This window comes from Scyliorhinus torazame, chromosome 10, assembly GCF_047496885.1.
Source record: "Scyliorhinus torazame isolate Kashiwa2021f chromosome 10, sScyTor2.1, whole genome shotgun sequence".
Classification (NCBI taxonomy): Eukaryota; Metazoa; Chordata; class Chondrichthyes; order Carcharhiniformes; family Scyliorhinidae; genus Scyliorhinus; species Scyliorhinus torazame.
The window spans coordinates 226,309,032-226,335,795 of record NC_092716.1 but is presented as its reverse complement, the minus strand read 5'-3'; the positions used below and the strand labels follow the sequence as shown (position 1 = coordinate 226,335,795).

The window sequence follows — 26,764 nt, the reverse complement described above, 5'->3', positions numbered from 1 at the left end:
GTTACAAACTCCACCATAAAATACAGGAGGTTTGAAACATTCAGCTTGCCTGATGTACTGGTTCCATCTTCATCGCCTGTTCCTCGGGAGATTCTGTGAGCTTCCTCTTTTTGACGGTGGAGAATTTTTAGTGTTTCTCAGTCAGCATTTTTTGTGTGGGGGTGAAGTTGTTACATTTGAATAAAAAATAATCAACGACTTCACCCCCGCCATGGCTGAAAAGCGACTTTTATCAGCTTCACAAACATTTGGAAGAGTACTTAAACAACTCTTTGGATCACGCTTGTTCTTGTGGTTGATTTATTTATCCTTTTACAAGTTGCCCTCAGATCTTGAACATTATTTTTGAGATGCTTATAATCAGTTTTTTTTTTAGTTTGTTTCCATGGTTGAGTTTAATTTGGTTAATATAAAACCTTGGTAAAAGTTTCCCACTAATGCAGTAAGTTGCTATTTACTCAACTTTGCATTTTGCTCTGATCCATTGAATTTCAATTTTATGCTGCAAACCTCTCTCGTAATACTTTAGTAAACGTAAGTAAAGGTGACGTTTGTGAGCAATCAATTCAGCTGAAAGAAAATGGGTGTGCCATGGAATTGCTTCTCTCTGAAGTGTGCCACGTTATTGAAAAGGTTGGGAACCACTACTATATTGCATAGATTCGAAAAAAATCTAGAAGATCAAAACTGGCATCCGTGAGGTGTTGAGGGCTATCGGCAGCAGAAATGTATCAAACGACAATATGTATGCAACCTCACGGTTTAGAATGTTGCTTACTCTACCACTGCAATCAATTCAGGTGATCAACTCTGGTTCAATGAGGAATGCAAGAAAGAATGGCAGGAACACCACCTGCATAACAACATTGAGGTGTCAACCATGAGTATGCAACACAGGGCTACTTACATGCTAAACAGCAGAAACAGAGGGTAACTTAGAAGTGGGTAGTATTCTATTTGCCTGCTGCCCTTGTCCTTCTTGGTGGTAGAGATTATGAGTTTTGGAAAGGGCTGACGTAAACACCTATGCATGTTGCTGCAATGCAAAAGTGTGGATTGTGCACCCTGCCAAGGTTTTACAAAATGGATGAATTTGAACTGAAAAGAGTAAAATATTGTAAATAACAGTGGGAACAATTAGAAGTGTAGTACGGACAAAGATTTTTAAAACTATATTACACATGTCAAAAGCATCTATTGTTTTCAAGGATGATTTTGTGTTTCTGTATTTCATAAATAAAATGTTTCATCTGCACACATTTTCTGTCTGCTCAACATGACTTCCTGTTGTCATGTTTTGGCTATGTATTTTCAGAACATAGGAACAGGAGTGTGCCATTTAGCCCCTTGATCCTGTTTTATTTAATGAGATCATTGATGATCTGTGGCCTAACTCCAAATACCTGCCACATCCCATTATCCCTTAACACTGTTGATAGATTTTTAACAATCTCATTTACAAAATTAATAATTGATCCACCACAATTGCCGTTTGAGGAAGAGAGCTCCAAACATCTACCATCCTTTTGCATGAAGAAATGTTTCCTAATTTTACTCCTGAACGGTCTGGTTCTAATTTTTTGACTATGCCTGGAGCATCAACCCCAAACAAGTGGTAATAGTTTCCCCATACCTACTCTATATCCATTCCCTTTAATGGATCAGATCATCCATTATTCTTTTAGATTCCAGGGAATAAAACTCTAGTTTGTTCAATATCTTCTTATAGCTTAACTCATGGAGTGTCTATGTATCAATATAGTAAATTTATACTGTAATCCTCCAACCGATATATTTTTCCTAAAGTGTGGTCTTCCGACTGCTTGCAATACTTAAGGTGTGGTCTAACCAAGGCTTTGTGTAGCTAAAGCATGACTGCTTCACACCTTGTATTCTAGTTCTCTAGATATATATTCCAATCACATCTTTGGCAATGAATAATTGAGACCCCAACAAGGAACCTTGTAGGATGCCACTAGTCACATTCTGCCAATTAAGAGAATCTGCCCACTATACCTACCATTTGCTTTGCCAATTTCCTAGCTGGATCAATAATGCCTTACATCCATGAGCTTCAACTTTAGTCTCTTAAAAGGGACTTAATGCCGACTGAAAGTCCATATCAATAATATCTGTAGGCATTCCCCGTTCACTTGTCACCTCTTCAAAATAATTTACTCAGATTCTTAGGCATGACCCACCCACTATGAATTTCCATAACCTCACATAACTACTCCAAAATGCTGCTAAACCCCTTACCCCTTCCCCAGTACAATGCCATTGCTATCCAATTCCAGTTGTATCTTCCTGAGCATCCTGCAGTGTTTTTTGTAATCCTTGTGAATGTGAGGTGTAAACTATAAATATGTAGTCAAAGAAATAACATTTTCAGAGCATTAGACAGTGTTGAGTATACCATCCATTATGTTGTTTGGTACTGTGTGGCAGTGATTCAGACAGACCTGGCGGCTCGATTCTGAACATCCTTGAGGTACTGGGGACTATCAGTAGCAGAGTTGCAACCCGCTGAGGTCTATATGTAGCCTCATGGCCTGGCATGTCACTCACTGTTCTATTGTTATCAAGTTAGTCAATCAATCAGGACATTAACGTCATTAGTGAACCAGATAGGTTTTTATGACCAGCGGCAGTTTTAGCTTTAAATCCTACCAACTATTGTGAACAGTGAAAAACTGTTTGCCACGCGAGAGCACCAGGAACTAGAGGGCACAGATTCAAAATTATTGGCAAAAGGAGTAAAAGTGAAGTGAGGAAAGACTTTTTCACCCAAAGTGTGGTTGGAGACTGGAACAAACTTCCTGAGAGGGTGGTGGAGACAGGTTCAACAAATGTATTCAAAAGCGAATTGGAATGCTATCTGACGAGAAAGAATATGCAAGATTACACAGATACATAGAAGATAGGAGCAGGAGGAGGCGTTTTGGCCCTTCGAGCCTGCTCCCCCATTCATCACGATCATGGCTGATCATCCAACTCAATAGCCTAATCCTGCTTTCTCCCCATAGCCTTTGATCCCATTCTCCCCAAGTGCTATATCTAGCCGCCTCTTGAATATATTCAAAGTTTTAGCATCAACTACTTCCTGTGGTAATGAATTCCACAGGCTCACCAATCTTTGTGTGAAGAAATGTCTCCTTATCTCTGTCCGAAATGGTTTACCCTGAATCCTCAGACTGTGACCCCTGGTTGTGGACACACCCATCATTGGTAACATCTTCCCTGCATCGAGTTAACCAGGTTAAGGCAGGGGAGTGGGAGTAGGTAGAATGTTCTGTCAGAGAGCCAGTGCAGATTTGATGGTCTGAATGACAACCTCCTGCACTGCAAAGATTCTGTGATGGAGTTTGAACTCATGACCCCGACATGATTTGGGACCTCTGGATTATTAGTCCAATGGCATTGACACTGCCTATGTGCATTTTAGAGGAGGAAGTATCCGGTGTGACTCCATTTTCACTCTCTATAAGTCAGTGAGCCTGACGTTATCCTCCACATGGCATAACCCCCTATTCTTACTAAGCCTTTGTGCCTGTGCCTCACTTTGATCTATGCCAATGATGATTTTCTTTTAATGTATTAAACTTCATATCCATTTTCTGTCAACGTTTCCCATTATAAATTTCTTTGCCCACCTTTTTTTAACAAACTATTTTATTGAGGTATTCTAGGCATATAGAAAAAGTGACATTGTACACTACAAAAAAAAAAGAAGTTAAGACACAAATTACAAATTAAACATAGTGCAAACCACGGCTCTGTTCACGCACGGATCTACCTCAATATCCCCCTATTCTACTCTACTCTACCCTTGCCCCCCCCCCCCCCCCCCCCCCTTGCTGACGCTTACTCCTCTGCGAAGAAGTTAATAAATGGCTGCCACCTTTGGGCGAACCCGAGTAGCGAACCTCTCAAGGCGAACTTGACTTTCTCTAGGCCAAGAAAGCTCGCCATGTCCGATAGCCATACCTCAGCCCTCGGGGGCTTTGAGTCTCTCCATGCTAACAGTATGCCACCAGGGAAGCAAAGGCCAGAACGTCGGCCTCTCTCTCTTCCTGGACTCCCGGGTCCTCCAAAACCCCAAAGGTTGCCACCTCTGGGCTCATTACCACCCCAGTTTTCAATACCCGGGACATGACATCTGCGAATCCCTGCCAATACCCCCTGAGTTTAGGGTACGACCAGAACATGTGTACATGATTAGCCGACCCTCCGGCGCATCTAGCACACTTGTCCTCCAGACCGAAGAATCTGCTCATCCGGGCCACCGTCATGTGGGCCCGGTGCACGACCTTAAACTGGATCAGGCTGAGCCTGGTGCATGTTGCGGTCGTGTTTACTCGGCTCAGGGCTTCTGCCCAAATACCGTCCTCAAGGCCCCCCCCCCCGAGCTCCTCCTCCCACTTAAGCTTCAGGCCCTCGGTCTGCGTATCCTCAGCTCCCATTAGTTCCTTGTAGATGTCTGAAACTCTACCCTCTCCCACCTCTCCCCTAGAAACTACCCTGCCCTGCCTCCCCTTTGGCGGGAGACGTGGGAAGTACGGCACCAGTCTGCGTACAAAATCCCTCACCTGCAAGTATCTAAAGTCGTTCCCTCTCGCCAGCCCAAACGTCTCCTCCAGCGCACTCATGCTCGGAAAGCTCCCTTCCAGGAACAGATTCCCCCATCCTCACAATCCCCCCCCCCCCTCCTCCACAGTCGATTACCACCCCCACCACCCCTCCGTCCATGTTCCCCGGAGCAAATCGGTGGTTGCCGCAGATTGGGGTCCACATCGATGCTCTTACCTCCCCTACATGCCTCCTCCACTGGCCCCAGATCCGAAAAGCCGCCACCACTATCGGGCTGGTGGAGTACCGTGCCGGCGGAAGCGGCAGAGGCACTGTGACCAGGGCTGTTAAGCTAGAGCCCCTGCACGAAGCAGCCTCCATTTGCTCCCAAACCGACCCCACACCCACCATCCATTTCCTTATCATCGCTACGTTGGCCACCCAGTAATAGTTCCTGAAGTTCGGCAACGCCAGCCCCCCTTCTCCTCTGTTCCTTTCAAGTATCACCTTCTTCACCCGCGGGCACTTCCCTGCCCATACAAATCCCAGAATAATTTTATTCAGCCTCTTAAAGAAGGACCGCGGAATAAAGATGGGGAGACACTGAAAAACAAACAAGAACCGTGGGAGAATCGTCATCTTAACAGTCTGCACCCTCCCCGCTAATGACAGCAAGAGCGCATCCCATCTCTGGACCTCCTCCCTCACTCTTTCCACCAGTCGGGACAGGTTGAGCTTATGCAACCTGCTCCAGTCCCGTTCCACCTGAATCGCCAAATATCGGAAACTCTCCCCCACCAGCCTGAACGGCAACCCCTTCAGCCTACTCTCCTGCCCCCTCACCTGAATTACAAACAACTCGCTCTTAGCCATGTTCAGTTTGTATCCGGAGAACCGGCCAAATTCCCTCAGGGTTGCCATAATACTGTCTATCCCCACCATTGGGTCCGATACATATAACAGCAGATCATCCGCGTATAACGAGACTCTATGTTCCACTCCGCCCCCGGACCAGCCCTTTCCAGCCCCTAGAAGCTCTGTGCAATTGCCAATGGCTCTATGGCCAGCGCAAACAGCAGTGGGGAGAGAGGGACACCGTCTTGTCCCACGGTGCAGTCTAAAGTAGTCCGATGTCGTCCTGTTCGTCCTTACACTCGCCTCCGGGGCCTGATACAATAGCCTAACCCAGTCGATGAACCCCGCCCCGAACCCGAACCATCCTAGTACCTCCCACAGATAATCCCACTCGACCTGGTCAAAAGCCTTTTCAGCACCCATGGCTACCACTATCTCTACCTCCCTACTCTCCGGGGGCATCATAATCACGTTGAGCAGCCTTCTTATGTTGGCCACCAGCTGCCTCCCCTTTACAAACCCGGTTTGGTCCTCCACTACTGGGGCTGTTTAGCACAGGGCTAAATCGCTGGCTTTGAAAGCAGACTGAGGCAGGCCAGCAGCACGGTTCGATTCCCGTAACAGCCTCCCCGAACAGGCGCCGGAATGTGGCGATTACGGGCTTTTCACAGTAACTTCATTTGAAGCCTACTTGTGACAGTAAGCGATTTTCATTTCATTCACAATTACATCTGGGACACAATCCTCAATTCTGGTCGCCAAAATCCTGGCCAGTAACTTGGCGTCTATGTTGATCAAAGAGATCGGCCTGTATGACCCACAGGCCTCCGGGTCCTTATCCCGTTTCAGAATGAGCGAGATGGTGGCCTGCAACATCGTCGGGGGTAAACTCCATCTGTCTCTTGCCTCGTTAAAGACCCTGACCAGCACCGGCCCCACTATCCCGGCAAATTCTTTGTACAACTCCACTGGATACCCATCCGGCCCCGGGGCTTTACCCGACTGCATGACCTTCAGGCCCCCCAATACCTCTTCGATCCTGACCAGGGCCCCCAGTCCATCCACCAACCCCCTCCCCACTCTACAGCTTCCTATAAAAGTTCCTAAAGACCTTGTTCAGCCCTGCCGGGTCACCCACTAGATTACCTTCCCCATCCATTACCCTCCCTATTTCCCTAGCCGCTTCCCTCTTCCTTAATTGCTGTGCATTGTTGCTCTCTTTGGTTGGCTCTTAATTTGGCTCTGTTTAATTATGTTTACTCAAGAGTCGCCAGGTACCTTTCGACACCGCCACAAGGTTCAGAACCGAATGCTGATCAATGACTCGATACACCAGTTAGTAAGTTCAAAAGCAATGCTCATTTATTTACACAGTCAAATCTACTCATGCATAAACTCTACAAACTAAACTACCACCATTCCTAAAGCCTATACTTAGCTTCGGGTGCCGACTCAGTCAGAGGAACAATAGCCGTTGCTCGTTTCTGAGGCTGCTGGGTTGAGCTGTTTACAGGGTAGCAACTAGGAGCGTCTATCTCGTAGCGTGTGTTGACTTGGAACTTACTTGGTCTGATGCAGCTGCTAGGCTGGTTTCTCTCTTCACTGAAAGCCAAAGGAGGAAGATTCTCTCTTGGGGAATACCTTTTATACTAAAAAGAGCTTTGTGCACTTTTGGGCGGGCCTTGAACTTGGCCTCAACCAATTGTGTCTTTCCCCAATCAGTCGTATTTATCTTCCTCCAATAGAGGGGTGGTTCCCCGATTGCTGGGCGTGTCCTAGTGACCGTTGATCTGCTTTGTTTTAGCCTCTTCTGGCGCCGGGGTGCCTGCCTTAACATTAAATGTTTCCCTTTTGTCCCCAGAGATGGCTCATTAGTATGTAGATTGCTTGGTAGTTTCTGTCCTGTCTGAGAGTTTAAGGTTCTAATCAACAGACAGATCTTGCACCTGCTTGTTTCTTAGTATTGTCCAATTTTCCCTGCATTCTTTGCAAGTGTCCATTTTGTAATCGGGACGTGGCCATACCAGATGGCTACAGCAAGCATTCTACTGGCCTTCTCCCCATGCTCATAAATCGCGCCTTTTACCGTTCTAAGTTGCTCTATAGCCTTGCCTGTAGTCAGCACCCCAAATTCGGCCTGCAGCCTCTGTCGTTTCCTGAGTAACTCTGGCCTCGGGGATTCCGCGTAACCCCTGTCCGTCTGTAGAATTTCCTTAATCAGTCGGTCCGTCTCTGCCCTATCTGTTCTGTCCCTGTACGCCTGGATTGAAATCAGCTCCCCTCTCACCACTGCCTTCAGTGCCTCCCAGAGCACTGCTGCCGAGACTTCTCCAGTATCGTTCACCTGCAGGTAATTCTGCATGCACTTCCTCAGCCTCTCACACACCGCCTCGTCCGCGAGTAGTCCAACTTCCAGCCTCCATGGTGGGCACTGAAAGCTGTCCTTCCAAAACTGCAGGTCTACCCAGTGTGGAGCATGGTCCGATATGGCAATTGCCGAATATTCTGCCCCCACCATTCCGGCCAGCAGGTTCCTACTCGCAACAAAGTAGTCAATTCGGGAATACACCTTGTGGACGTGGGAGTAGTACGAGAACTCCCTCGCCGTCGTCCGGCTAAATCTCCACGGATCTGCTCCCCCCATTTGCTCCATGAATCCCCCCAGTTCCTTTGCCATCGCTGGCAACCTGCCCGTTCTTGAGCATGACCGGTCCAGTCTCGGGTCCAGGACTGTATTAAAGTCCCCGCCCATGATCAACTTACGCGAGTCCCAGTCGGGGATCTTCCCTCGCATTCTCCTAATAAAATCCACATCGTCCCAATTAGGGGCATACACACTGACCAGGACTACTCTCACCCCTTCGAGCTTACCCCTCACCATAACGAACCTGCCACCCCCATCCACGACTGTGCCCTCCGCCTCAAATTGTACCCTTTTATTAATCAGGATCGCAACCCCCCTCGTCTTAGAATCCAGCCCCGAATGAAAGACTTGACTGACCCAGCCCTTCCTTAACCTAACCTGGTCTGCCACTTTCGGGTGCGTCTTCTGCAACAAGACTATGTCCGCCTTCAGAACCCGCAGATGCGTAAACACACGCCCTCTTCACTGGCCCGTTTAACCCTCTAACATTCCAGGTAATCAGCCTGGTTGGGGGGCACTTCACCCTCCTCCTTTGCCAATCAGCCATCCCCTTTCCTTGGCCAACCCCCCAGCCATGTGTCACGCTTCCTCTGGCCCGCCCCCCAGCAACACCGTCCTATCACCTAACGCCTGCTCTAATCTAACTATATGGACGCCCCCCACCTTGGCTCCCGTTGACTAGCTGCACTCAGCTAGCCTGGGGCTCCCACCAATTGTTCCCAGTCACCCCTCCCCTACATGAAATGAAATGAAAATCGCTTATTGTCACAAGTAGGCTTCAAATGAAGTTACTGTGAAAAGCCCCTAGTCGTCACATTCCGGCGCCTGTTCGGGGAGGCTGTTACGGGAATCGAACCGTGCTGCTGGCCTGCCATGGTCTGCTTTCAAAGCCAGTGATTTAGTCCTGTGCTAAACAGCCCCAAAACAGGAGAGACACCACATATACTTAAAAGCTCTAACATGAGTCCAAACGTCCTCCGCTCAGGGCCAGCCCTTGCTTCTTAACGATGTCCATCGCCTCTTCGGGTTCCTCAAAATAGTGGTGCTGACCCTTATACGTAACCCACAATCGCGCCGGAAAAAGTAGCCCGAATTTCACCTTGTTTTTATCCAGTATCTCCTTCACCTGCTTGTAGTCGCCCCTCCTCCTGGCCACCTCTGCACTCAAAACTTGGTGTACACGCAGGATGGTATTGTCCAAAGTACAGCTTTGTGTGCTCTTTGCCCATTGCAGCACCCGTTCCTTGTCCAGGTACCTGTCAAAGCGTACCACCATCGCTCGTGGGGGACCCCCTTGTTGCGGCTGCCTCACCTGCACCCTGTGTGCCCTGTCCACCACCGGCGGGCGCGGGAACACCTCGTTCCCCAGCAGCTTCTGAAACATATCCTCCACATATGAGGCAGCGTCTCGCCCCTCTGTCCCCTCCGGGAGGCCCACGATTTTCACGGTCTGCGGCGAGATCTATTGTCCAGGTCCTCCAGCCTTTCCAGAAGCACTTTTTGCTGGTCTCTCAGCCTCCGAATCTCCACATCCCTCACCGTTTGAAAGTCAGCCTGCTCCTCCACTGACTTCTCCAACTGCTGGAGCTTCTCAGCCTGATCATCCAGCCTTTTTCCCATCTGATCAATCGACTTTTGAAGCAGCTCCAAGTTGTCACGCTTCAGAGCCAAAAAGCCCTCCTGCATAGCCTGCAGCAGCTGCTCCATTGTGGGTTGGGATGTCGGCTCCTTGCTCTGAACACCAGCCATGCTGGTCTCTCTCTCACAGCCTCCACTGTGCCCTTACTCGACCACTTCTTCTGCTGTTTACGGTCCCTTCCTAGGTCCATACAATTCTGTATGGGTCCTGTGCCTGAGTACTATTGCTTTCCAGTTCCACGCTCAAAAGCGCAAAAAAGTCAGGGGAAAAGGTCCCAAAGTCCGACCAAAACGGGAGCCACCAAATGTGCGACCTACTCCCTCATAGCCGCCATCGGAAGTCTTCTTTGTCCACCTTTAATGTGCAGTAAGAAATCTTACAACACCAGGTTAAAGTCCAACAGGTTTGTTTAGAATTACTAGCTTTTGGAGCGCAGCTCCTTCATCAGGTGAGTCCAACCCAACCAGTGTATTATTACAATAGGACAAATTTAGGAGTCTCCTGATTTTGCCTATGGTGCATGCAGTTGCACACTTGGCTACCAGAGAAGGCTGTGATAGTCATCCAGGCAAGTTTCACTTAAAATGTGTCTGTGCAGCCATCAGAAAGCTTGTGACCCTTACTGCACCAACACATCTCATTCCAACAGTAAGCCAGTGGACCATCACATTTGCCCTTCTTCAAGGCTGATCATGGCATTCACCGAAAGACTACTGTCCAAGGTGAATAGGAGATGCAACAAAGTTGAGGCCATGAGAATGAGGAGTTCACATAAAGCCATGCATTAATTCAGCAAAACTCATCATGAATAAATTTAAACATCCTTGTCCAACTAAAAAGTCTTCCTTTTCTGCTTTCCATTACTTGTACATAGTGCTCCACCCCTAGCTTCAAATGAGCTGGAGGTAGGCTACTCATTATCCTGCTCTTAGACATGAGATGCCTGTGGTGGATGTTCTCTGCGTTATGAAGCTCTGAAGGGTCCTGCCAAAAACCGCTTCACCTGCACATTTGCAGGAGCAAGCTTGGTCATTGAGGCAGGTGGTAGCTTGTGTGGCTCCGTCCAGACAAGTGCAGAGAAATGGGGTGCTGTGAGAACAGTGCCATTGCTATGTGCCCTTTCCTGTATCTTCACTCTCCGGGTTGGGGGGGGGATGCTCGCATGAGGAGGAAAGGTCTTGGGGGGTGGGGAGGGGGGGAAAGAGGGGGGTCCTCCTGGTCACACCCTGAGCTCATGGCCACCGTCACCTCATCCCAGGCAGCATTGGCTGCCCTGTGACTCACCCTCAGCGACCCTCTGGAGAATTGGACATCCTTTCTGGCCTCCACCGCATCGAGGAGCCTCCCAAGGTCTGCATCCCCGAATCTTGGGGCCGGTTGTCTCGGCGCCGTGGCTGCGAGCTGAATGGGACTGGCAGTGCAATTGCTGTTTAAGTGCTACTTGACCTTTTTAGCACAGGGGGGCTGGCGAGCGTGGTCACGGCGAATCGGCTGGCGAGCCTTCATTTGTGGCGAGAAGCTTGTGGGACCTCATTAAATAGACCAAATAACATTGAATAGCGTTGCCGGCCTTGTCGGGCTGTGCGCTGGGAAGCTCGCGGCAGTTCTCGCTCGCGACTACACTTGGAAATCTTCCAAAGAATCGCGTGCTGTATCTGATTTCTGATGGAGATTGTGATCAGTGCGAGTACCTGTGACACCGATGCTTGGTATGCACTCCTCCATTCTCTCTCCAAAGTGTGTACTGCCATTGATAATGTTGATAGCAGAACACATTTCACTTTGTTGCTCCATCTGTTGTTTTTTTTCATGGATGACCCCTGAGGCTAAACATCCAGGTCCAGCTCAAAATAATCTGTAGTGTATTGCATTCTCCGACAGGGAATCTACACATCTCCTTCTCCAGCATATACTTCTGTTCACAGGTAATGTGCTGACCACTGTGTTCCACCTCCTCTGTCTGTAACGTAGGACCCACCGAGGTGTGCGCGCTGGTGCTGATGGAGGGTGTACAAGAATCCTTTGATGATGCATCTTCAAAATGTTTCTTGGCCTGATGCCTCATCATCTCTATCAGAACACGTGACGGACCTATGGGAAATGAAAGACATCAGTTAGTACTGAGAATGTAAAGGGATAGACACTCAACATATGTCGATCTTGACATGTAATTTATTGACGACATCAATTCACTGTGATGAAAGTTAAGAATCATATGGCAGTGCATTATCTAATGCTGTCACCAGGCATCTGGTCCAACTTCATAATTCCATTACTGAGTCCAGTACTTGTGCCAACTTATTGATCTCCAGGGTGTCCACCTCCATTGTGGTCAGGGTTGCAGTGGCTGCAGTTCCAACCTGTGGTTCTCTCTCTGGTGTTGTGAGTGCTGTTCTGCAATGAGAGAAGGCAGAGTGTTAGGATTATTGTGAGTGAAGTAAGAATATTTGAGCAGACTAACCGTGAGCAGAGTGGGTGCAAGAGGGAAATAGGATGAGGGAGAGTCTGAGTGCTATCTGATGAGATAGGAATTTGGGGAGTAGTTTGGACTGAAAGGAATTTGTTTACTTCTTTTGCCAGCACCCCTTTCTGTTACTGTGCAGGAGAATGGTGGTGAGGTCAGAGAGTGATGGTTTCCAGCAGAGAGTGGCATGACTTTCAGCCTTGCAGACTTAAAGAGGTCATTAAACCTTTTCTGGCACTGAATTCATGTGCTGGGCACCACACTCCTACTCACAGCCTTTCAGCCATGCCTGCTTCATTAATTTGGCTGGCCTTCTCTCAATCTCTGGTAAGAGGACTTCTCTTCTAACCCTCTCTGCATTCATCATTACCTCCAAGAAAGAACCCAGGAACTGAGGGAGGTCTTGCTTCCATTGTCCAGGCATTTGGCTTTAAACCAAGATTGTTACTCCTGTGCCAAGCCAGCTTTACAATTGCATGTGGAGAATAGCTGTGCACTATATCACCATTGTGCTGTTACTTGTAGGAAGTAAACTGGATAAAGGTAATTACTGTTCAAGAAGGCAGCACACCACCACCTCTTAAGGACAATTCGGGATGGGCAATAAAATGCAGAGATGCCTATATCTCATGAATGAATAAATAATTACAGTAATATTATGTACAATTCAGGTACACTCATCTCCCAAGATAGTTTATTAAGTAAAATGTACAATGTGATGTAATCCTAAAATATAGAGACTTAGAAGTCTCCAGGGCACAATCAATTCCAGCCCCCTTTGACCCAGAGTCGCAACACAATTGAATTAACAATTAATTCTGAGCAAAATACCTGAAGTCTTTGGTCCTTGGCTGCCCAATAATTACAGTCACCTGGTTTGTAAATTTAAACAAAATTTATTTTTACTAATAACAAAATCTATAACCAAATATGCAGCAAATACAATTAATTCGTTGACCATCATCTAATTCCTAATCCCCCACTCTAACTTGCCCCACCCTCTGTATATACATACATACATACACAGACACATACATGGACACAAGACAAATAAACGTGGAGGGGAAGGGGGTGAAAAATAATAAGTAAAAGGAAAAAGAGTCTTTGTTTCAGCTGTTTATTTTTAAGCATACCTTCCTAGTTCTTATGTTCTTCAAAGTAAGCTTTCAGGTCAAGGTCTCTGTTTACAGTCTGTAATGGTTTTCACTGTAGATTCATTCATTCAGGTTCTCTGTAGGTTCAGGAGGATAGCGGCTCATGCATTTCTGGAGAGAGACATATCGAGAGCAGGCACTCACAGCTCCTTCAGCATCCAGGACCCAACTGCTTTCCTTGGGCCCCTGAAAATCATTCTACTCGAGTAAGACCCAATCACCACCTGTTACCGGGCAGAACACGGACAATTCTTGGCCACCAGCCAACCAATCTAACTGAGTCCCAACCCATCTCCCGGGTGCTACAAAGTTAGCGGCTAGTTGGCTTCCCTTACATTCCTGTCCCTAAGGGCCCTATTAGCTATGAGTTCCCCCCTGATCACTCCTTTCAGTGCCTCCCAGAACGTGGAGGGTGCGACCTCTCCGTTCTGGTTGCAGGACACATAATCGTTGATGGCTTGGGATATTTTAGTACTGAATTTCTTATCGGCAAGGAGAGCTGCGTCCAGCCTCCATGGGGGGTGTTGGGCCCATCCCTTCTCCAACCATCTGTCAATGTAGCGCAGCACGTGGTCGGAGATTACAATCGCGGAGTATTCCTCCGTTGTTACTCCTGGAAAAACACACTTCCCTACCACAAAAAAGTCCATCCTTGAGTAGACCTTATGCACGTGGGAGAAGAAGGAGAATAATTTTTCTCTGGTGGTGGAACCTCCACGGGACTACCTCCCCCACCCCCATCTGCTCCATAAAGGCTTTCAATTCTCGTGCCATGCCTGACATATTACCTGTCCTGGGGTTCTTTATGTCCAATGTCGGGACCTGTACACGGTTAAAGTACGGGCCCCCCCCCCCCCCCCCTTATGATTGGTTGGTGAGTGTCCAATTCTGGACATTGTGTTCTTTATGAATCCTGCCCCCTCCTGTGGGGTTAACCATACTTACCTTGTGGGCCCGGCCCTATCCAATCGGACCTGCCCTCGCTCTTGGGCCATTGAAAATGGCCAACAACTGCTTCCTCTTTTTTTTTTTTACCATCTCCATGTGTTGCCTGTTGCAACCAGTGCTCTACACCCCTCTTCCCACACGGCCTCTCCCCTTAACCTTGTGCTGCCCCTTTTTTTGCCCTTTGTTTTGCTTAAATTTTTGTCTTTCCCTCCTGCCATGTGTGCATTCCCTCCAGATGTACTGTGGCCTCCTCCTTCACTGAACACCTGTATACCAGCTTACTCACTAGTGTAGCGGCTCCCCTCTTGATCAGGTTCCCCTATTGAACCCCCTTCTGCCTCTTCTTCCCCCCCGCCATCTCCACATCTCTGCCTCCATTCATCCCTGCCCCTCCCAGCTCGCATGTGCGCTATGACTGCCTACCCCAGACCATTCTTTCAGATGAATTTGTTGACCTCCTCCGGGGTGTCGAAATAATACTCTTTTGCCTGGTATGTGACTCATAACTTGACATGGTAAAGCATGCCAAACTGAACCTTGCTTTTGTAGAGGGCGGATGGGCGCTGTTAAATTTGGCCTGGTGCTTGGCCAGGTCTGCCCCAATGCCTTGATACAAGCGCATGGAATGTCCTTCCCACTTCCACCCTCTGGCACCTTTCGCCCCCCTTTGTTCTTTGTCCTGATACTTGTGGAACTTTACAGTTATCGCCTGTGGAGGTTCCCTGGCTCTGGGCCGCCGCCGAAGCGACTGAGTGCAGTCCACCTCGCTGACCAGTTTCCCAAGCACCACCAATACATATTCTGTGGGGTTCCATCCCTCTATACCTTCCAGCAGCCCCACGCTTTGGCATCGAGACCTATTCTCCTGGTCATCTATTCTTTTGTTTAAGCCGTTCTGGGTTTTAATCAGGCTTGGCACCTCGGCTTTTGAGTGCCGTAATTCGGTCCCCTTGGTCTGTGGTGGCCTTCTGGAGGTCTCTCACCGTTGACTCTTGAGCCTCAAGCCACCGCTTCATTTGGCCATAGCATTCCTCATGGGGCGTTGCCGCCTCTACTGCTGTCTCGACAGCTGCTAGGAGGTCTTTCTTCTGCTCCTCCCTGTGTCTTTGTTTGTCCATTAGCGCTTAGGTCTGCACGGAGAACTCTGTGGAGCTGGTCCTTCCTGGTTCCGTGCCGCCGCATGTGGCTTCCGGCTCCGAGTCGGGGGTTTCTCTCCTCTTGTCCTTGTTGGCTTTTCTGCTGGGTGATTGGCTCTCTTCCATTCTTTTTTTCTATTTCTCATCGATGCAGTTTGTGGGGGTTAGGCTGGGTGGATCGTGGATATTTTTGGTGCCTGTTTGATGTTTTTCACTGCGTGTTGGTGTATGTACTAAATGAGTCGACGCTGTATATTTGGACAAGGGAAGAGTTAGGACTTTCATTTGCAATGATGGTTCTTTGGGGCTTTGGTGTGTATGCTGGGGTTGTGTGCTAAAGGCGTGTGGTGAATGTATTACTGCTACCATTCACCATTGTATTGCATTACATTGTATTGTATTATGTTGATGCCCTTTTGGGCTCCGCCCCCTCGGGGGAGGTTTTATAGATCTGCAGCCTGTCGGCGGCCCTCAGTACAGAGCAGTCACAGGCAGGCACAGATCTAGCTGATTAAAACCACTGTTCACTTCAAATCTTCATCTTGTGTGAATTGATGGTCGCATCAAGGGGATTTCTTGGTTTTCCTGGGACCGGGCAAAGGGGAAGGAGATCTGGGCGGGGGCCTCCACGCTGGCTGGTTTATGCCGGCCAGTGAACGGAAGTGAGGTGGGGGGAGGGGCTGCGGCCATCTGAGCCTGGTAGAACAGGTTTCGGTGAGTCTAGCCGTGGTGAAAAGTTGGGGGAAGGAACCGAGACTGGGGGGAGGAGTTTACAAGAGGAAGTGGAGGGGAGGAGTCTAGGAGGGGGGTGGGGGGGTCTACAATTCATGGGTATTATTCACGGTACTCTTTCGGGGATTGGATGGCGTTGAATATTAGGGGGAAGTTGGGGGGGTGGACTATATATGTCAATGGTGACCATCGGCGATTCCTTATTCCTTTTTCTTTTATTTTCATTGGGAGGTTTCGTTTTATTTGATGCTTTTATTGCCAGACGGGCCGTTGTTTGGGGAGGTGGTGGGAGGATGGTACCGTTGTTAATAAGGGGATTGGCATTGTATTCGTTACTGTTTATTGTTTGTTAGTGGGGTGTAAATTTTGAAGAAAATGTGAAAATGGAGAATAAAAACATTTATATAAAAAAAAAAAAAACTGTCCGGCTTACTGGGTGGGGGTGGTTGCCCAGACCGAGGAGCACGAGAAGGGAATGGCTTTGTATCGGGTCCGTGTCTTGGGGTGTCTACCTCGGGATCGGGGTAGCCTGGCTCAATGCCATTGCTGCATTCTAACTTACAAATGCACCCCTTTGGTGCTACTTACAGGCTGCTGGCTGTTCACACTGCTAAGTGCTGCCTATATCCTTTGAATGCTCAGAAGGCCTCTGGTCATCTCGGAGTCACCCTTCTGGACACCCTCCTACCCCAGCTGTATCATCAAGGGATGGGTGTGGCCAGCTCAATCAGGGACCCATCAGATATTGGTACTTAGAAGTGCTGCCCCATCGCAGGGCATCAGCAGCGCTCACCCCAACCAGAGGACACCTGCACTTTGGCCTTTGGAGCCCTTCCTGATTCTCTGCCCCTCTCACGTCAGAGACCTCAGTAGTGAGCCCCACCGGAACACCAGCTCTCTCCTGGTGAGTCATGCTGCACTGACGGCTTCTGTCACCACCTCCCAGGTGGTGTTCAGGAGGGCAGGTTTGAGTCTGTCGCCCACCCTGGGGAAGGGTGCCCCTCCGACACTCTGCTTGGAGCTGTGGGTCCATCTCAGACCCAACTTCGGGGTTGGCAGGTTTTCCGTGAGCCATCTTGGTGGCTGCAGTGAGTGTCTGGTAAATGGAGTGCTTTAAAACAGCTCCAACTGCCAGGCTCTTTAGTGCTAACTCTGGCCCCAGCAGTTAGACTGCTTGCTGGGCCGAGAACTGCTCTAAATTCGCACTAGCAGAGTGCTGGCTCATTTGCATGTCCTGACTCTCTTACTGAATAGCGCCTCCAATGGAAACGGCAATCTCACACAATTCAGTCCCAGCAGCAACACTTGTCTCCCAAAAAGAGAATCCTGCCCGAGGGGTTTGTCTTCGAGAGATTGAGCAGTTTAGGCCGATACTCTTGAGTTTTGAAGAATGAAAGGAGATCTAATTGAGGTATACAAGATGATAAAAGGTATTGACAAAGTGGACGTAGAGCGGATGCTTGATCTTGTGGGGCAATCTAGAAAGAGACTTGCTGGGCGGGATTCTCTGTTCCCCGATGCCAATTTTGTAATCGGCGATCGGGCGGCAAATCCCTTTTGACACCCCCTCAGAAACGTTGGGACGGCCTCAGCACGTCACCTAAGGCTCTCCCCCGATGCTTCACCCCCGATGGGTCGATTTCTCAACGGCGCGGTTCAGTTCTGGTCTCAGCTGTGCGGGAACACAGCGTGGCGGCTGCGGACTGTGTCCAGCACCGCCACAGTCAGGCGGGAGCCATGCTGCTGGCCGGCAGGGCTTCTCCAAGGGCTGGGGGGGATTGGTGGGATGTGACCAGGGGGGCACTATCTGGCTGGTCGGGTCAATGAAGGGTCAGCACCATGTTTTACAGCGCGACTGCTGCAGACCGTCGGCGTGCGTATGCGCGGCCATGGACCTGGCTACTCTCCGGCCGATAAGAGGTGGAAAGCAGCAATGGCTAAGCAAGGAAGCTAAAGATAAGATCAAGACTAAAGCAAAGGCATACAATATTACAAATGCCAGTAGTAGGTTGGAAGATTGGGAAACTTTTAAAGATCAACAAAGAATGTAGATTATGAAAGAAAATTAGCACAAAATATCAAAAAGGATAACATAAGTTTCTGTAATTATATAAAAGGGAAGCGAGTAGCTAAAGTGAACATTAGTCCCTTGGCAGATGAGACCAGGGCATTAATAATGGTGAACACAGAAATGGGGAGATGCTGAATCAATATTTTGCCTCCGTTTTCATGGTAGAGGACACTAGTACCATCCCAACAGTAACCGGTAATGCAGAGTTAATAGAAAAGGAGAAGCCTAGAACAATCATCAATAATGGGGGAAAAGTATTATTGGGATTGAAGGCCTACATCCGAGGGTCTTAAAGGGAATGGCAGCAGAGATAGTGGATCCTTATTTTAAAATTTGTTTATGGGACGTGGGCTTCGCAGGCTGTGCCAGCATTTATTGCCGTTCCCTAATTGCCCTTGAGGGGGCCGTTAAGAGTCAACCATATTGCTGTGGGTCTGAAGTCACATGTAGGCCAGACCAGGTAAGGATGGCAGATTTCCTTCTCTAAAGCACATTAGTGAACCAGATGGTTTTTTCCGACAATTGACAATGGTTTCATTGTCATCATTAGACTTTTAATTCCAGATATTTTATTGAGTTTTAAATTCCATCATCTGCCATGGTGGTGTAGCCATCTGGGATGGCCACTTCCCGATTACAAAATGGACACTTTGCAAAGATTGCAGGGAAAATGGACAATACTGAGAAAACAAGCAGGTTCAGAGTTTGTCTGCATATTGGAGCCGCAGCTCCCAGACAAGGCCAAAACTGTGTAGGCCTATTAGCATACTAATGGCCCATCTCTGGGAACAAAAGAGTAACATTTGAGTAACTGATACTAAGGCAGACACCTAGACCGAAAACAAAGCAGGCCAACGGCCACCTAGGACACGCCCATCCATCAGGGTCCCCTTTATTGGATGAGATCAATATGAATGATCCAGAAACGGCCCAATTGATTGGGGCCAAGTTCAAGGCCCGCCCAAAAGAGCACGAAGCCCCTTTGGGTATAAGAAGGAGCGCCCAAGAGAGAATCATTCTCTTGGACCCGGCTCTCATCGAGGAGAGACCTGTCCACCAGCTGCACCAGAAGCAAGTAAGTCCAAGGTCAACGCACGCTACCAGACAGATGACGTTAGCTGTTCCCCTTTACCAGTTCGACCCCAGCAGCCTCAGAACCGAACAACGGCCATTGTTCCTCTGACTGAGTGGGCGCCCGAAGCTCAGTATAGGCTTTAGCAGTAGTGATAGTTTAGCCTGTAGAGTTTCGTGCATGAGTATATTTAACTGTATGTGTAAATAAATAAGCATTGACTTTGAACTAACTAACTAGTGTATCGAGTCTTTGATCAGTATTCGGTTTTGAACCTTGTGGCGGTATCGAAAGATACCTGGCGACTCAAGAGCAAACGTAATTAGAATTAAGGAAGGTGACCATATTGACTGCCATATTCAGGGCCAACCAAAGAGAGCGACAGTGGGATTTGAACCTGGCTCCCCAGATTATTATCCTGGGTCTCTGGATTACTAGTCCAGTGACAGTACCACTATGCCACCGCCTCCCCATTGGTTATAATATTCCAAGATTCCCTTGGTGCGGGAAAGGTTCCAATGGATTGGAAAAATATTAATATAACACCCTTATTCAAAAAGGGAGGGAGGCAGAATGTAGAAAACTATAGACCAGTTAGTTTAACATCTGTCATTGGGAAATTGTTAAAATCCATTATTAAGGAAGTAATAACAGGACATTTAGAAAGTCAAAATGTGAAAAGGCCAGTCGGATGCTGGCACACCAGCTCCGTATGAGGACGGCAGCGAGGGAAATAGGGGGAATCAAAGATGGAGGGGGAGCCACGGTTCAGAGTGCAACGAAAATAAACAAGGTATTCAAGGCCTTCTCTGAAGAGCTGTACAGATCCCAGCCCCCAGGGGGGGAAGAGGGGATGAGACGAATCCTAGACCAACTGCGGTTCCCGAGGGTGGAGGAGCAAGAGGCGGCTGGTTTGGGGGCACCAATCTGGTTGGAGGAGCTGAGTAAGGGTTTGGAGAGCATGCAGGCGGGGAAGGCCCTGGGGCCGGACGGGTTCCCGGTGGAGTTCTACAGAAAGTATGTGGACCTGTTGGCCCCTTTACTAGTGAGGACCTTTAACGAGGCAAGAGAGGAGGGGATCCTGCCCCCAACAATGTCGGAGGCGACAATTTCCTTGATTCTGAAGCGAGACAAGGACCCACTGCGATGTGGATCGTACAGGCCGATTTCACTCCTTAATGTGGACGCTAAGTTATTGGCAAAAGTGCTGGCCACGAGGATTGAGGACTGTGTCCCGGGGGTGATTCATGAGGACCAGACGGGATTCGTAAAGGGCAGGAAATTAAATACCAATGTGCGGCGGCTCTTAAACGTGATAATGATGACATCGGAGGAGGGAGAGGCGGAGATAGTGGCAGCTATGGACGCGGAAAAGGCCTTTGAACGAGTAGAGTGGGAGTACCTCTGGGAGGTGTTGCGTAGGTTTGGATTCAGGGGAGGGTTTATTAGCTGGGTTAAGCTCCTTTACAGCGCCCCGGTGGCGAGTGTGGTGACGAACCGGCGGAGGTCGGAGTACTTTTCGGCTGTACCGAGGAACGAGTCAGGGGTGCCCCCTGTCCCCCCTGTTGTTTGCATTGGCGATCGAACCCTTGGCCATGTCACTGAGGGAGTCTAATAAATGGAGGGCGGTGGTCCGCGGGGGAGAAGAGCATCGGGTGTCGCTATACGCGGATGACCTGCTGCTGTACGTGGCGGACCTAATGGAGGGGATGGTGGAGGTCATGCAGACTCTGAGGGAGGTTGGGGAGTTCTCGGGCTATAAGCTCAATGTAGGGAAGAGTGAGCTTTTTGTACTACAGGCAGGGGACCAAGAAAGAGGGATAGGGGACCTACCGCTGAGGAGGGCGGTGGGGAGTTTTCGGTATCTGGGGATCCAGATAGCCAGGAGTTGGGGGGCCCTACACAAATTAAATCTGACCTGGTTGGTGGACCAAATGGAGGTGGACTTCAAAAGATGGGACATGTTGCCACTCTCGTTGGCGGGTAGAGTGCAGTCGGTCAAAATAGTGGTCCTTCCGAGGTATTTGTTTGTGTTTCAGTGCCTTCCCATCGTGATCACTAAGGCCTTTTCTAAGAGAGAGTAGGCAGGAGTATTATGGGGTTTGTGTGGGCGAATAAGACCCCGAGAGTAAGGAGAGGGTTCCTGGAACACAGTAGGGACCGAGGAGGGTTGGCGCTGCCAAACCTGGGGAGCTACTACTGGGCAGCAAATGTGGCGATGATCCGCAAGTGGGTTATGAAGGGAGAGGGGGCGGCATGGAAGAGGATGGAGATGGCGTCCTGTAAAGGAACCAGCTTGGGGGCGTTGGTGACGGCACCGCTGCCGCTCTCGCCATCAAAGTATACCACGAGCCCGGTGGTGGCGGCAACATTAAGGATCTGGGGCCAGTGGAGACGGCACAGGGGTGCAGTGGGAGCCTCGGTGTGGTCCCCGATCAGGGGTAACCACCGGTTTGTCCTGGGGAAGATGGACGGGGGATTCCAGGGCTGGCATTGGGCGGGGATTAGAAGAATGGGGGACCTGTTCATTGATGGGACATTTGCGAGCCTAGCGGCACTGGGGGAGAAGTTTGAGTTACCCCCGGGAAATGCATTTAGATATATGCGGGTGAGGGCTTTTGTGAGGCGACAGGTCAGGGAATTCCCGTTGCTCCCGGCACAAGAAATTCAAGACAGGGTGATCTCGGGTGTGTGGGTTGGGGAGGGCAAGGTTTCGGCAATGCACCAAGAGATGAAAGAAGAGGGGGATGCCCTAGCAGAAGAGTTGAAGGGTAAATGGGAGGAGGAGTTGGGGGAGGAGATCGAGGAAGGTTTGTGGGCTGATGCCCTGGGTAGGGTTAATTCCTCCTCCTCATGTGCCAGGCTCAGCCTGATACAATTTAAGATGGTTCACAGAGCGCACTTGACGGGGGCGAGGTTGAGTAGGTTCTTTGGGGTAGAGGACAGATGTGAAAGGTGTTCAGGGAGTCCGGTGAACCATGTCCACATGTTTTAATCATGCCCGGCACTGGAGGGGTTCTGGAGAGGAGTGGCGGGAGCAATATCTCAGGTGGTGAAAGTCCGGGTCAAGCCAAGCTGGGGGCTAGCAATATTCGAAGTAGTGGATGAGCCGGGAGTGCAGGAGGTGAAAGAGGCCGGTATTCTGGCCTTTGCGTCCCTAGTAGCCCGGCGAAGGATCTTGCTAATGTGGAAGGAGGCGAAGCCCCCCAGCGTGGAGGCCTGGATAAACGACATGGCTGGGTTCATAAAGCTGGAGAGGATTAAGTTTGCCCCGAGAGGGTCTGCGCAGGCGGTGCAACCGTTCCTCGACTACCTCGCGGAGCGTTAGAGGAAGGCCGGTCAGCAGCAACCCTGGGGGGAGGAGGGGATGGGGTAAAAAAAAAAATTTTTTAAGTAAAAATAAAAAAAATAAAGTCAAAATGTAATCCATCAGAGTCAGCATGGTTTTACAGATGGAGTGATAAGTCATATTGATGATTTATCATTGATTTCAGGTGGTAGATCCTCTGAAAGTTTCACTTTGTTACAGAATTATCCACTCTGGATGGGATTTTCTGTGCAACCCCGCCGCATGTTTTGTGGTGGCGGAGGTAGCCACCATTGGCCGGCAGCAAGATCTTTTGGTCCTGTCATTTTCAACGGGGTTTCCCAATGAATGCACCCCTTGCAAACAGGAAATCCATGTTGGGGGTGCGCCAAAGGTGGGACCGGAAGATCCCACTGGCTTGAATGGCCAGAAAATTCCGGCACCCGAGAGTCTTGCCAGTTTACTTCCTTTGTTCCCATTTATTTTATTTTTATTATTTTGATCCATGGATCCATAATCAGGATGTGCCTTTAAGCCGAAGGCTCAATGTGAAACAACCTGCTTTCCAGGACACAGGGTTCCCAGGTTTTGTATTTTGGAGAGGAGAAACCAGACTCTTCAGCACTGAGTTGATTATTGTAACCAGCTTTAGACGGAATCTGTTCAATTGGCGAACTGGCAACAGGTGGGTTGACCAGGGACAGTGTTCTGCCTGACAACGGTCAGCGATGGTTCCTGCGTGTTGCTTTCTGAGAGAACTGGGCAGAAGTGTTTAGACATTGGAAGTGAAAGGAAGTCTCCCATGTTTGCTGAAACAAAAGAACTGCTGTATTTTGCTGAAAGCAGTGAATGCCTGGCAGATCCTTTGCTGTAACCTGGAACTGATGCGGAGTCTGCAGAGAAATTAGACAAACTTGCCAGATAAAACCATCTCAAACTTGGAAGGCAAAAGGACCAACATAAAAGCCTGAACTTCAGAAAGACATTCACTGTAAATCATCCCAGTACATCTTTTTATTTTTATTAATTTTTTCCCCCTTTCCACCACTCTTTCCCCTCTGTGTTGTTTGTCTGTGTGTATAGAGAGCAGGGCGAGTTAGGAAGAAGGGGTTGGGAAAGGGGCAGTACATTTTCTGTATGTGTAATTATAATACTGTACATACTTGTAATGTTACTTGTGTTAAAGTTACAAACCTGGTGGCTGTCGTTTCTTGGGCTCAACCAAGGACCTTGTGTATTTTAAATAAAATCTAATTTCACCTGTGTTGCGACACCCGGCCAAGGAGGGCTGGAATTGACCGTGAACTATCCCGTGACACAAATCATGCTTTTTCATGAATCACATGCACCCCCAAGCACTGGCCTTGAATTTTTGATTACCATCTTTCTTTGCTTTTCTGAGGGTGTAGGGTCAGAGTGCTCCCTGGATGGTAGTACAGGTGCAGTGTGTCAAAGCCAGCCACCTCTGGACCAAGTCTGTGCTGGCTTTCAGATCTTGCCAGTTTTTGGTTTGGGCCGGGTCAGATTGGATTGGGCCAAGGTTTGTAGTTGGAATAGAAAAGGACAGGCACGCAAAGCCAATAACTAGTCAGCGTGCCACTGCACCAATGCAGCACCTAGCCCAACAAGCCGGTAAGTTATCACACTCGTCTAATAATAATAAAAATTTATGCATGGTAGCTTAAAAATGTCTGGTTTTCGAACATCGCTGGTTTTCAGATGGCCGGATATTAGACACTACCTGTATGACCATTTTGCTGATCCGAGGTAACCCATTCTTCCAGGCCACTTGCTCAATTTTCCTCTGGCGCATTTATTCTTTGGTGTCTTTCCTAATTTGTTGGATATCTTTATCCAGTCACCCTAACTATATTTTCGAGGAAACATTAAACTCTCATGCTGCAGTGCAATTATTTGTCTTGGTGAATTCTACAACTTTCACTTTAAATTGATCTGTGTACTTGTTATCCTCCTCGAAGGCTTCTTGATAGATTATGTAGTCCATCTGAATTTCAGGGGTAACCAATGACATTTTGGGCGCAATCTACTGGCCGCTTCGTGCCCGAATGGGAGTACGGCGCGGCTGGTTGATGCCGGGAAAATCATCCTGCATGTTTCTTTGCAGCCAGTGAGCCTCGTTAGATTTACCCAGATCTTGCGAGGTGTTGAGATTGCCTCACGCACTTAAGTCATTTTAAAATCTACTTAGAAGTGCTCACTCGGGATCAGATAGGCTCCCGGCATCTATCGGCCTCCCCAGGGAGTCCCCAGCCGGGCGCCATTCATGCTGGTCCACAGAAACGTGGACCAGGTAGAACGGCACTCGAGGCATCTCCTGGCCCACCGGAGGCCCGTGGATGGTCAGGGACAGGGCAGGATGGCCCTCCCACTGGAACACGGGCACCTTGACACTGCTGGGCCGGCACCTTGGCATTGCCACCCTGGCACTGTCAAAGTTCCTGGGTGGCACTGCAAAGCCGAAAGGGGGCATGAAAAGGCCTGAAAGGGGTCCTCCTCAGCGACCCCATAGCGGGGTACCATCACTTGGGGGGGACGGGGTTAATGCCCATGTGTAGGATGTGACATTGCCCATGGGTGGGGGGATGGGGACCCACAAGCCCTCAACATGGTGGCCATCTCTGAGGAGCCAGTCTGGAAAGCAAGTTCAGCTCCCCAGTGATGAAAATAATTCTAAGTGGGTTTGATTTGGGGGGAAAAAAAACAGTGCCCAAAAAAGTGATTAAGGTCGGAGTTCTCCGGCCAGTGGGATTCACTTTTCCCGTTGGCAGTGCACCGCCGGCAACGGGTTTCATGGTGGCATTGGTTGTCTTCAATGGAAAACCCCATTGAAAAGCGGCGGGAAGATAGACGGCATGATCTACCGAGAAACACACTGCTATCTTACGCCCATCCGGGTAGATCGGTATTCCCCGATGAGGCCATGCTTAGCCCAGTCTTCTGCACTAAGGAGCTCTGGTCGCTGGAACTCCTCACAGCCCCGCACCCCCGTGTGACGTACCCCATGGCCCAATCATTGCCGTGCAAACTGCGTCAGCTTGACAGCGCCTGTCTAGCACCCTGGCATGCCCCTACCATCTGACAGTGCCACCTGGGCACCTTAGCATTGAGAAGCTGGCATCCAGGTGTCACTGCCAGTCTGGGCAGTGTCACCTGGATGCCAGCTTTGCAGTGCCAGCCTTGGGCCTTGCATCTTGGGCCTCCAATTCCCTGGGAGACACCCACAAGTGCCGTTCCATCTGGCCCACATTTATGGAGACCAGCTCTTCATGGGTCTGTGGTTTTAGACACGATATAGGATACAAATCCTAGGTTTTCTCTTCCCCAAACTGATGCACAGATGAACAACAAATTAGTTGACATGCAATTATGACTTGCAATTGTGACTCGCCATCTTTGGATCATGGTGACTGCCAAACTGAGGCTGTGGAAACATCACGGTGAATTTTTCTTTATTTCAGTTCCAGTTTTTTCCCCTTTATTCCTCATTCAGCAAATTAAGTATTTTAGAGTTGCAGTCGAACTTGCCAGCCTGAATGGGTATTTTGGCTGACATATAGTCATTGAGTTATAAAGCGCAGAAAAGGCCCTTCAGCCCATCATGTCTGCACCAGCCAAAATCAACCACTTAAACATTCTAATCCCATTTACCAGCGCTTCACCCATAGCCTTTTATGCCCTGGATCGCAAGTGAACATCTAAACACTTCTTAAATGTTATGAAGGTCTCTGCCTCGACCACCCTTTCAGGCAGCGAATTTCAAACTCCCATCCCCCTCTGGGTAAAAATGATTTTCCTCACATTCCGTCTAAACCTCTTGACCCATCCACCAAGGGGAATAGTTTGTTCCTGTCTGTCTATGCCCCTCATAATTTTATACATTTCAATCATGTCCCCTCTCAGTCTCCTCTACTCCGAGGAAAACAATCCAAGTCTATCCAATCTCTCTTCATAACTAATACTCTCCAGCCCAAGCAACATCCTGGTAAATCTCCTCTGCACCCTTTCCAGTGCTATCCAGTGGCCCCTTGTTCCGCACTGTAACCAATCACTGTTTGTCGATGTACCATTTGTTAATGTTCTCGGTTGATTATTCTTTTTGTCTACTCTGTACGTACTGTGTACGTTCCCTCGGCCGCAGAAAAATACTTTTCA

General features: G+C 48.9%; 1 protein-coding gene across 8 annotated transcripts in view; it reads left to right on the top strand.

The window, feature by feature from the left end:
• dennd5a (DENN/MADD domain containing 5A) overlaps positions 1 to 26,764 on the top strand; it is a 496,539-nt gene that overhangs the window by 207,918 nt on the left and 261,857 nt on the right. The window lies entirely within an intron of this gene.